The following is a 12,744-nucleotide window of genomic DNA, read 5'->3' as shown; positions in this document are numbered from 1 at the left end:
ATGCATTTTAGGCAGCCATGACCCAGGAAGGATCTCTAACAGCCATCTGAGGAGTGGCCAGTGAAGTTATCACTAGGCTGTAATGTAAACACTGCATTTTCTCTGAAAAGACAGTGTTTACAGCAAAAAGCCTGAAGGTAATGATTCTATTCACCAGAACAAATTCAATAAGCTGTAGTTGTTCTGGTGACTATAGTGTCCCTTTAACGATGCATTGGACTAAATCAAATAAGCTAAGTTTCAACCCTTATGTCTTACTGATGTTAGAATAAAACAATTAATATTGTTAGGATTCAAGCAATGAAGGTAAACTTGCAATTCTACTTTTGATATGCACAATGCTTATTTGATTGTGATTTATATGCACATTTGCTGTAACTATGTGATATTCATGGCTCATACTAAAGAATTATGAAATAAACAAAAGAGAACCATAATTCTACACATGGAAGAAACACATTGTGCTGCCTGCTATATTAGGATTACAAGTAAACTTTCATACAGTGAACTTAATATGCACAAGACACTTTTCTTTGCACGCCTTGAATTGACAGCTGTTACTGCTTTTAAAAACTGTCAACACAATTTTGGATTTTATAACAGGACAGGAGGCTTCATATTTTGCATAATCTTTCTTTACTAAAACTCCAGCAGCACATGTTTAACAATAAAGTTTAGTGAAAAAAAAAACATTGCCATAGGGTATAAAAGGCCCTTCCTCTTGCATCATTTCCTCTTTCTTTGCTGCTCCAGTCAGACAGGTCAGAGTATTTTATTCTCTGCTATTGAATTTACATTTACACTGTCAGAGTGTCCTTTCTCTGCTCATACTTACTATTGAATTTACATTTACTCTGTCAGAGCTTCTTTTCTCTGCTCATTCTTACTACTGAATTTACATTTACTCTGTCAGAGCTTCCTTTCTCTGCTCATACATACTACTGAATTTACATTTACTCTGTCAGAGCTTCCTTTCTCTGCTCATTCTTACTATGGAATTTACATTTACACTGTCAGAGCTTCTTTTCTCTGCTCATACTTACTGTTGAATTTACATTTACTCTGTCAGAGCTTCCTTTCTCTGCTCATACATACTACTGAATTTACATTTACTCTGTCAGAGCTTCCTTTCTCTGCTCATTCTTACTATGGAATTTACATTTACTCTGTCAGAGCTTCCTTTCTCTGCTTATTCTTACTATGGAATTTATATTTACTCTGTCAGAATCTTGTATTCTCTGCCCATTCTTACTATGGAATTTATATTTACTCTGTCAGAATCTTGTATTCTCTGCCCATTCTTACTATGGTTTTACATTCACACTGGGTTTGATGGATTGTCTCTATATTTGATTATCACTATTTATTTTCTTAAATTTTTCCCTTTCTCCCCCATATCCCCACCTGTACTACCTTTGCTTCCCTCTCACTATCTCCCTGTCATTCATTTCGCGATCGCGGCAAGTTACCAAGATCGCGCTTATCAAACCAGGGACTGGGGCATTGGTTAGGGTCAGCGGGAGGGGGAGTGTGGGAATCCGCGTTACCGGCATTAAGATTTGCACGCGAACGGCGGCCATTTTGGGTATCGCAGACCGCGAGATCCAGGGCGGCCAGCCACCTTCCCAGACCGTGATTCACACGGTCTGGAATGCTCTCATTTCTCCTACAGGGTTTTTCAATGCCTGTCAGGAGCTGTGATATACATAGCACCATGTGTATATGTGTGTATATATATATATATATATGTATGTATGTATGTATGTACATATATGTGTATGTATATATGTATGTGTGTATATATATATATATATATGTGTATGTATGTGTATATATAGATGTTTCACAATGTATTTCATGCATTAGGTTAGCTCAATGGGCTAATACACTAGCAGTACACTGTCCATATCTTATGGTTCACAGGCTCTATCCCCACTGAAGTAGATAAAATAGGAATCACCTATTTGGGTAACCAGAGAATGGGTTCACGATTTTATATCTTGTGATCTATTAATTTCTGTGTATTTTTCGTATCCACGCTGGCGGGCCGCAACTGCTAGCCGCGCTGTCGTTTTGGCGCGAACGGCGGCCATCTTAGATCTCGCACCTGCGAGACCCACGACTGCCATTTGCGCCCCTAGCGGTTATGAATCAAAAACGTTGGATATGTATAGTTAAGTATTTCCATTAAACAATAATTTACTGTGGAACATTGCTGACAACAAACTGCACTGTACATTAACCATTACACTGCTGCAGAGTGTCTATACAGAGGTGACCCCTCTCAGTTGGGGGTGAACCCCACTCACGCTCCTGCCAATACCATAACAGGAGTGACCCCCTATGCTGGGTGACCCCCAAGCGGAGCCATACAGCACTTGGTGCAGGATTTATTCAGGGGTGACCCCCTTTCAGATGGGGTGACCCCCCACAGGCTCAAAGAGACACAGTGCACGCAGGTTCAACATCCTGCCATACACTAACAAAATGACTCTATGCAGTGAATATCGGACACCCACACTACGAATGGGGTGATCCACGCACCTCCTTACCAAGGAGTGAGGAAATTGCAAATGTACAGGCTCCACAATTCATATATCGTTGGGTGAACCCCAAACCAAACAGGCCCTCCACCCTTGACGGGTGCGGCCCACTTATACGACCGCTCATCCCGGTCGCACAGAGGGTGACCCCCTCTTCAGGCCACTCGACCCCTTGCGACCTGAGGGTCTCGGGTCAGATAACACTGGTCAGGCCAGTCATTAGTGGAAGCCGACTGTACTACTACTCATGTACTTCAGTACCTGACATTCTCCTGTCTTTCACAGAGAGGAATACTCCACTACTTCATGTTGAGTGACTCACCACAATCACCACCATCTGACTTCCAGTCAATGATAAATTTGGCGGTGGCTGCCTCAGTGGAGAAGGCTATTGCCACTGGTGCAGATCCCGAAAACAGACACCGACACCGCGACGGCCACTGAAACGGAAGACACTGACTTCCTTAGAGAAGTCCCCAGAATAAAACTATCCAAACGTTATTTTCTGTGCACTTTATTATTGGGGCAACCCCCCTTACTACCGGGGTGACCCCCACACTCAAAGATGTGCATTCACCAATGGATTACTGTGCACTTTTTTATTGGGGTGACCCCTTTATAGGAGGCGACCCCCACAGGCTCAAGTGTCACAGTGCAAGCAGGCTCATCCCCTGCTATACAATTAAGAGTCACAGTACAAGCAGGCTCATCCCCTGCTATATCATTAAGAGTCACAGTGCAAGCAGGCTCATCCCCTGCTATACAATTAAGAGTCACAGTGCAAGCAGGCTTATCCCCTGCTACATCATTAAGAGTCACAGTGCAAGCAGGCTCATCCCCTGCTATACAATTAAGAGTCAGAGTACAAGCAGGCTCATCCCCTGCTATATCATTAAGAGTCACAGTGCAAGCAGGCTCATCCCCTGCTATATCATTAAGAGTCAGAGTGCACGCAGGCTCACCCCCTGCTATATCATATGTATATATGACTCTATGCATGGTACCCACAATACGACTAGGGTGATCCACATACTCCTCACTGGGGAAGGGGGAAAATTTTGCAGTAATCAGGCTCCAACACTCGTCTGCGGACTTCTGTGCACTTTATTATTGGGATGAACCCCTTTACTACTGGGGTTATTCCCCCACTCGCAGATGCGCATTCCACATGGAACTATGGCCGGAGGTGCTCTAGGTGTCCTAACACATTTACACATGTACCTAGTCCATATATATAGATATATATACTCAACAGACGGAAAGGTCAACAGACGACCTCTCACTCAAGACTTTCAGCCTAGGTTAATTGCAGTGGCAACCTCAATGCAGACAACAATCCCCAATAGGCTGGGTCAGGGTCTTGCAGAGACTGTGAACCATGGTACCCCATCTGCCTATGAATTCATGAGCTACTAGGCCTGGGGCCAAGCACCTATATACAAAGGACAAGTGCAAGTATTCCATCACGGACCCTCCAAATAATTACATCAAGCCTGGGAACAGAACCTCGATGTGCCGGAAAGTTATCCAAACAACATATTAAGGAAATCTCCGGAGACTCCACGGATTTGACCGCTGCACGGTCAGTCAACACACAGAGATCGACGAAATGGGGGTTGCCAGGCCTTCATCCACGATCCATACAATTGTAGCCACAAAACCGAGGAAAAGGAGACTGTGTGTTCGACTCCGGGTCGCACGCCCTCGCTCACTTCACCCCAACAACAGCATATTACTGAGAAACAGCTATACTCTTACATTTCTCCGGTTTCAACGCTCTCATGGTGTAACCATGGGCAGCGGTCTACCTTGTAATGAAATAAGGAAGCTACCTCTACTCGAGTAGGTAGGTTAGATTACTCCGGATGGCCGAAGGATAGGACATAGGATTCCTCTATACTCCTGGGCTGAACGTCCCAGTAGGGTAACTTAGCTCCATGAACTAATGCTTAATCTGGATACTTGGTCGACCATTGGGGGTCGAAGTCCACATCTTCCAATACCACCCCTCTACGGGTACTGGAGGACCACAAATCTCACATATGAGGAAACTTACTTATTTCCAAGAAGCGCTGGGCATTCGCTCCAGACGTCACTGATTAACTCGGGGATAATTTTATGCTCACAGTAGTCGGGAGACTACCATTCTGGCACCATCCTACAGCTTCCCCACACCTAGGTGGGTTCAATAATTAGGATTGGACGGACACATACCCGTCCAAGATAGTCACACCAGGGACCCATTTGTCCATTTAGTTTTTTCATCGACGGGACCAAACAAATCAATTCACATGTCTATCATTAAGGTACGACCCATGGTACCCAAGAAACTTTTATAACCGGTCATGGCGCCCTTTGCCACAAGGGAATCCACTACCTCACCTATCTAGACTACAAGACGTTACTTACTACACACGTAATCGACAATCCGTCTCTAGGGCTGGAAGGCTCGCTGCACATACCCCTACCAGAGAACCATGATCTGGAGAAGAGACGGCCGGCGTCGAGGTTACCGACAAACTACAGCTAGCCTGGGACAGATCCGATCGTTGTATTCTCCTACATTTGGACAATATCTCGGCAAACGACTACACAAAACACCTGGACAGAGTCTGGTATCGGACTCTAATAATATCGGAGGACATTTACCATTTCTAAATTACACGCAAGGTTACCCTATGACTAGGGTTCCCTCAGAAGATTACCTATATCATGAACTGGGTTTCGTGACAACGGGACTCCTTGGTCACCATCGCATCACGGAGATCTGGGTGACACGCACCTCGCCACTACAGCAGAATTGAAGGGGCTCCCGATCCTATTGACTCCATTCTGGGCTATCCACTGCCCTTCCGCTGTCTCCCATTTTACAGACAACCCACAAGATACCATCGGAGACTTTGGCGGCTCATACTCCACGACAGGACTTTTCGTATGCTGTGAGGCGTCATACGCTCCAGAACCAGTATCGGAATACACTCGGTTATGGGTCTTAGTTGTGGTTCTCTCTATTCCTACGGGTTTGTCCTAGGGATTTGGATATTCACTCCAACTAACCCTCGAGGAATCTCACAATCGAGACAGCCTCTCTCTCTCCCTTTGTATGCTATACCTTTCACACCAGTTATGGCCACCACCTTACCGAGTGGGCACGTTGACCATTGCTCATATGGTTGCGGTGATCGATTGGTTATCAGTCATTCGAGTCATGGATGCGTCTTAGCCATCCACGACGCATCTTCCTTCGCCGATGTTCATTGGCCGAGTCACGAGAAGAGAATTTCAGGGTGTTCTACTTCCTCGGACTCTTCACACATCCTGTGTTGTTCCATAGCGTTAAAAATGCAAAATATGAAGCCTCCTGTCCTGTTATAAAATTGTAGATTATGCTAGCGCAGTGTACCTATAATCTTAATTTTATTAAGGACAGGAGGCGAGTATTTTCCCACCCTGCTTTTTCCCTCCCTAATTATCATTCCTTGGGTTGTACTTCAATAAAAGATTTGAATTCAGGGGGTGTGGTTATCTCTTTATTATGTGGTTTATTTCATATCACATCTTGAAATTACGACTGCTATCTGTTATGATTTCCTAATACATACAATTTGACTATATTAATGTCTCTCATAGCTACCTATTTCGGTTAAAATATTCTTGTCTCATCTGATAAATTCCTTTTACGTAAAGTACTACGGAATAAACTGGCGTTTTATAAACAGTAATATTGATTATGCTAATAATAATAATAATGAGGACAAACAGTTCATTTCCAAATCCCTTTCATGTCTTTTGTTTCTTTTCAGTTTGATTCTTCTTCATGGATCAATATATGGGATCGTCTTTGAACTCTACAACAATCTTCCAGTCGGGATTTGGATCATTTACAGTCTGATTCTTCGTCGTTATCCTTATTTATTGTAATAGCAGGATATGTTTATGATTATCTCGCACCAAAGAAAGAGGAAATGATGCAAGAGGAAGGGCCTTTTATACCCTATGGCAATGTTTTTTTTTTCACTAAACTTTATTGTTAAACATGTGCTGCTGGAGTTTTAGTAAAGAAAGATTATGCAAAATACTCGCCTCCTGTCCTTAATAAAATTAAGATTATAGGTACACTGCGCTAGCATAATCTACAATTTTAAATCTATCTGGAGGAAAGGGTAAAAAAATCATACATATGGATATGGACAGACATATGCAGATTCACCCTCATCACACATTAATACAGAAAGACAAGTGTGTGAGCTGTTATTGTGAAATCTGGTGAAAGCATTCACATTATCCACTCTTTAATTATAGAACTAGTCCAATTTCCCTCACAGCAACAAGAGGGACATTTGGTGTTCAATAGACACAGTGGATCTCCTTACATGGTTGGTCCTGAACAATTGCACACTGGATAAAGCAGCAATACTAGGTTCATGTGTAAAATGATTTCTATTATAGTTAACTGAAGGGATTTAGTGTTGGATTTATCACAGTTAACAGTGTATACCTCATTGACTTCAATGCCTGCAGAGCAAATGTCTTGTGTTTTCTTCATGAGATTATTTATAACTCAAACCTGTAATGCATGCAGTTGAAATGAACATTTATTAGCAGTATATTGTGATGTATGAATGTCCATTTATTACTTGAAAGAAATCCACAGCATGCAACTATAATGATTGTAATAATTGCCAAATAAATACCGGTACTTGTATATTAAACGGTGTTATAAATACCATGTATACATTTTTACAATATACTTTAATATAGAATTGTTAAAACAAGATAAATATATTTTATTTATTTTTGAATACATTTTACCATTTACATTAGTACCTAAAAGAAAATGATTTGGGACTAACTGTAAGTTCCACTAAATTTGGTTTCAAACACAAACGACCCTCCCCCCTCCTATCCTCAAATCCATAGATGCCGTACCTTCAACTTTATTTGGGACTTGTGATGGCATGTTCCCCTTACGTATACTGACGAGATTTATGTTTCTAACAAGGTTATGCAATAAAGTGAGAATACAATGTGGATTCAAAGTAAGTGTCGTATTTTAGACAAAAGTAAACTAACTGAAAGCAATAGCTAACTTAGAAAAAAATGTCAGTTCTGCTATCTTTACTTTAAATTCACATTAAATTCACTTTGAACTTTCAGTTTAGTAAATGCCCCTGTAAGTATCTATATGTATCTTGAGTGTTGCTAAATCAAAATGCAATTGCATATGCAAAGTTTCATATTTAAAGGGACACTATAGTCACCAGAACAACTACAGCTTATTGCATTGGTTCTGGTGAGTATACTCATTCCCTTCAAGTTTTTTGCTGTAAACACTGTCTTTTCAGAGAAAATCCTTTTTTTCACATTACAGCCTAGTGATAACTCCACTGGCCGCTTCTCAGATGGCTGCTAGAGGTGCTTCCTGGGGCAGTGCTGTACAGTGAGCAGCACTGCCATTCAGTGTCTCTACCCTCTGCAGGCAGTCACTGAACTTTCCTCATAGAGATGCATTGATTAAATTCATCTCTATGAGGAGATGCTGATTGGCCAGGGCTGAGTTTGACTTGTGCTGGCTCTACCCCTGATCTGCCTCCATGACAGTCTCAGCCAATCCTATGGGGTAGCATTTTGATTGGCTAAGACCACAACTTCTGATGATGTCAGCAGACAGGAGGCAGACAGGGGGAGAGCCAACAGCTGCAGACTTGAATACAAGTAAGATTTTACTATATTTAGGGAGGCAAGAATAGGTCAGTAATCTATGAAAGTCATCAGCTGCTGCAGTGAAAAGACATATGGCCCTGCTCTGACCGAGTACCTCCGCAAATAACTAAAGGAGTGACATGGCAGCCAGTTTTAACTGGTCTGCAAGTATCCCTGGAACAGTGGGACAATGTCCGGATGGGAAAACCAGTAAAACATGCAAACTGGGCAATTAAAACATTCAATTTAATACATTTAACTAAATCATATGGGGAAACGTATAGGCACTAATAATACCACAATATAAAGCAACAGGCAAAGGTTTTCTGGGCAAAGAGATTCAGTTGTATCTTCTAGGGCCCATCATCTACAGGGACAACAGCCCCTTTTAAGGGCTCTTGGGACCAGGCCAAGAGTCTGTGGGCAGGAGGATAGCCTTTACGCCGCTTGCTATGCCATAGGAGCTTCCATTAGATATCTTTCCCCCCAAGGGAAGACTAACCAGGTACCAGACCTCCAATCAGTCTGTGCCTGAGTTAGTCTAGCAACCAGCTCCAAAAAGTCCATCCTCTCTTGCAGCATCCTTAACAAGGTTCATTATTATAGCTTCATGTGTTGTTGAGGAAAGCCAACTGCTTTCTCCCTCGGGAGTCTCTCTTGTCACTGTGGAATGAGGATACTGACCTCCCCTCCCTGAGATTCCTGTGGCTGGGAGGGAGGCCGACTATCTTCACTCCCGGTAGCCTGGCTGGGCTTTAATGTGTAGCCAGTTCAAGCTCCCACTCCATGGTAGCCAGATGAGGCAGATCTGGCTTCAGCTCCCTTACTTCTGAGAGGTCCTGTAGGTCTTCCCTATAGGTCTTCAAAATTGAGAATCATTAGGGCTTCCAAATTCAATACTGTCCTCAAAGGAATCCCACAATAGGCCAGGGCTATCCCATTCCAAACTCTCGATAAGATAGCTCTGGAAATCCTTTCTCCAGCAGTGCAGTGATCATGGCTCTTTTCTCAGATGACACTTGGTGAAGGTTAAAAACCACAACTCTGTTTTACTGAAAATGCACATCTATTTACAGCCCCACAGTCTCATTTATATACAATAGGGTTACAGTGGTACACAAAGTTCACCTCCAGGTTCTCCACCATAACCTCCTCCCAAACAGTGAGTCCAAGCCAATTAATAGCATTATGGACTTTGGAAGTAACCAATTACAATTCATATCAAAAGCCAACCAATAGAAGCATGGGCTTGGGCTAGTAACCAATTACACTACAAAGCTTAATCACATTAGTGTGAAAACAGTACTGTGCTACAAACAAGGGTGGGGTACATATAATTAAATTATATGGGGAAACATATAGGCATTCATAATAACACAATATAAAACAACAGACAATGCCCCTCACCCACAGGGACAACATTCAACATACATCAGGCCCATAGTCTGTGAGCTGGAGGCCAGAATTGACACCTCTCAAGAAAGCTTCCATCACACCAGGTATCCTGGGATTTTGACTTAAAAGCAAAAGTTCAGGTCTTCAGCTCTTCCATATGGGAGTACCATAACCATAATAGGGCAAATGTGTTGTTTCCAATATAAAGGGGCTATACTTTTAGCAACATTTAATATCCTTATTGTGAGAGATTTCTCATAATGAGGCATTGTCATTTTCATATGGTGTAGCAGCATGGGTGCAGGTCTAAATGGTGGAGGTGACACAAGAACCTTTTGAGCATGTAATATATCTTATTTCAGAATATTTATATAATGGTGATGTACCACCACAGGTGAAATAAGGATCCTAGCCCAACACAGTAATGCCAGCAGCCCCCATCACATGTATGGTCCACTGTTTGGATAAACCGGCAAATAACAACTCCAGCAAGAGAGCAGCTTGTGTATAGTTTCTTGGATTTTGCTAGATAGTGAGCAGTGGTCAAATCAGAGGTTTTTGTGCTGTGGTGAGAGTATGTCTAAGATACATTTCCCACTTCCCCATAAAAACTGAATTTGGAGATGGAACCTGAGATTGAATTAAATTATTAAATAAATAAATAAATTACAGTCAACAGGCATTAGATGTTCATTAAGTCTTTTTTCAGTAATGGTTGCTGCAGGTCGCTGTTTATACCTGAAATTTTGTAGAAAAGAATTGCTCTCTTCAGCAATCAGAGCCGAAGTGGTCACAAACCCAAAGAGGACATTACATGCTGGACCATGGGTACCAGATGATCCACCAGGTGCAGCAGTGTACTGCCGAGCTTCTGGTGGGAAATGTAGGTTGTTTATTAAAGATAAGAATGATGAAGGGATAGGAGTGAGACCACATTGTATTACATTAGAGTGCCAGAGTTGTAAAATAGATTGCATGAACATTTCCCAACTTCATACCATAACCTGGTGGGAGCCATAGTAGGACAGATAAGGAGATACCCACTAGATTGCTATCCATGGATTTTCACAGCTTAAAAACATATTGCTTTGCTCACTCCACCACTCTTAGAAAATGTCAGGCAAAATAATAAGTTCTAAAATCATGTAGAGCCAGACCTCCTCTTTTTTTGGCAAGGTCAGAACAGAGAACATTTGGTGCAGTCTTCTCCCCCCTCAGATATACTCTAGTAATAATGTGCATAAAGAGGCAAAAAAGGATTGTTGTACCAAAATGGTTATGGTTAAAAAAAAAAATTATGCAGGAGTCATGGGGTGCTAAGCTTATGTTTAGTATATTGGATTTGCTATAATTGAACTTGTAAATAAAATGTGACAAATTACCATACTCCGAGAATGCTGCTATTATGTTTGGGAGGAATGTTTTGGGTGATGTCACCAAAAGTAAAAGGTCATGGACGTAAGCTGCAGTGTTGTTGTGCAGTTCCACAGTTTGGATCCCAGAGATGTCAGGATTTTGCCACATCACTTTCAGGAACGGTTTGAAGGCAAGGATGAAGAGCAGAGGCTATGAAGAAAAACCATGCATAGTCTCATTTAGAATTGCAAATGAAATGCATATAGTAGGTGGAGCGTGTTATGTCAGAGGTGCACAAATACAAAAATAACCAGATCCTAGTGCAACGTTGTAAGTCTTTGCAAATAATAGCGGGTTAATCTTGTGTGATTGTACTCACAAGTATAGAGCCAGTAATACAAGGCTCAAGTTTGCAGGTGTGTGGGAATATATGCAGGGATCCCACTCCCTTCTCTGTGTACTGGTAACCCAGGGCTCGAGTCCTGCAGGAACGCGTGGGAACGGCGTTCCTGCACTTTTTTCACAGCAGGAACGCCGTTCCCCCTGCAGGCACTCAGGGGGGGGCAAAAAATGCCGCCCCCAAATGCCCTCTGTTCCCCCTGTCATGGGGGGGCCACCTGATTGCCCCCCCTCCTCACCCCCGGCGGGCGTCTCTCTCTCCCTGTCACACGCGGCGAGGGAGCTGTGTCCTCTCTGCTCCCTCTCGCCGCGTGGGTTGTCTGCTGATGCCGGGAGCCGGAATATGACGTCATATTCCGGCTCCCTGCATCCGAAAACGGCGCGCGGCGAGAGGGAGCAGAGAGGACACAGCTCCCTCGCCGCGTGTGACAGGGAGAGAGCCGCCCGCCGGGGGGGAGGAGGGGGGCAATCAGGTGGCCCCCCCATGCCAGCCTCACTGCAGCCCCACTGGACCCCAGGGACCCATCCATGCCAGCTTTCCTGAAAGGTAGGGAGGCTGGGTGGGTGGGCAATGTTTATTTGAATAATTTGCATATATGTATGTCTGTTAGTGTATGTGTATGTATGTCTGTGTGTATGTCTGTTAGTGTATGTGTATGTATGTCTGTGTGTATGTCTGTTAGTGTATGTGTGTGTATGTCTGTTAGTGTATGTGTATGTATGTCTGTATGTATGTCTGTTAGTGTATGTGTATGTATGTGTATGTGTATGTATGTGTGTGTGTATGTCTGTTAGTGTATGTGTATGTCTGTTAGTGTATGTCTGTTAGTGTATGTGTATGTCTGTTAGTGTATGTCTGTTAGTGTATGTGTATGTCTGTTAGTGTATGTGTGTTAGTCTATGTATGTGTGTGTATGTCTGTGTGTGTATGTCTGTTAGTGTATGTGTATGTCTGTTAGTGTATGTGTGTGTCTGTTAGTGTATGTGTATGTATGTGTGTGTATGTCTGTTAGTGTATGTGTGTGTGTGTGTGTATGTCTGTTAGTGTATGTGTATGTATGTGTGTGTGTGTATGTCTGTTAGTGTGTGCGTGTGTGTGTGTATGTCTGTTTGTGTGTGTGTATGTCTGTTAGTCTATGTGTGTGTATGTTAGTTCATGTCTGTTGGTGTATGTATGTGTGTGTTTGTGTCAGTGTGTGTGTGTGTGTATGAGTGTATTTACGTCTGTTGTATTTACGTCTGAGTGTATTTACGTCTATGTACGTGTGTGTGAGTGTATGTGCTTCTGTTAGTGTATGCATGTTTGCGTGTATGTGCTTCTGTTAGTGTATGCATGTGTGTGTGCGTA

The sequence above is a fragment of the Pelobates fuscus genome, chromosome 1, assembly GCF_036172605.1.
Source record: "Pelobates fuscus isolate aPelFus1 chromosome 1, aPelFus1.pri, whole genome shotgun sequence".
Lineage (NCBI taxonomy): Eukaryota > Metazoa > Chordata > Amphibia > Anura > Pelobatidae > Pelobates > Pelobates fuscus.
The sequence above is the reverse complement of the archived record's forward strand: the minus strand, read 5'-3'. Positions refer to the sequence as shown.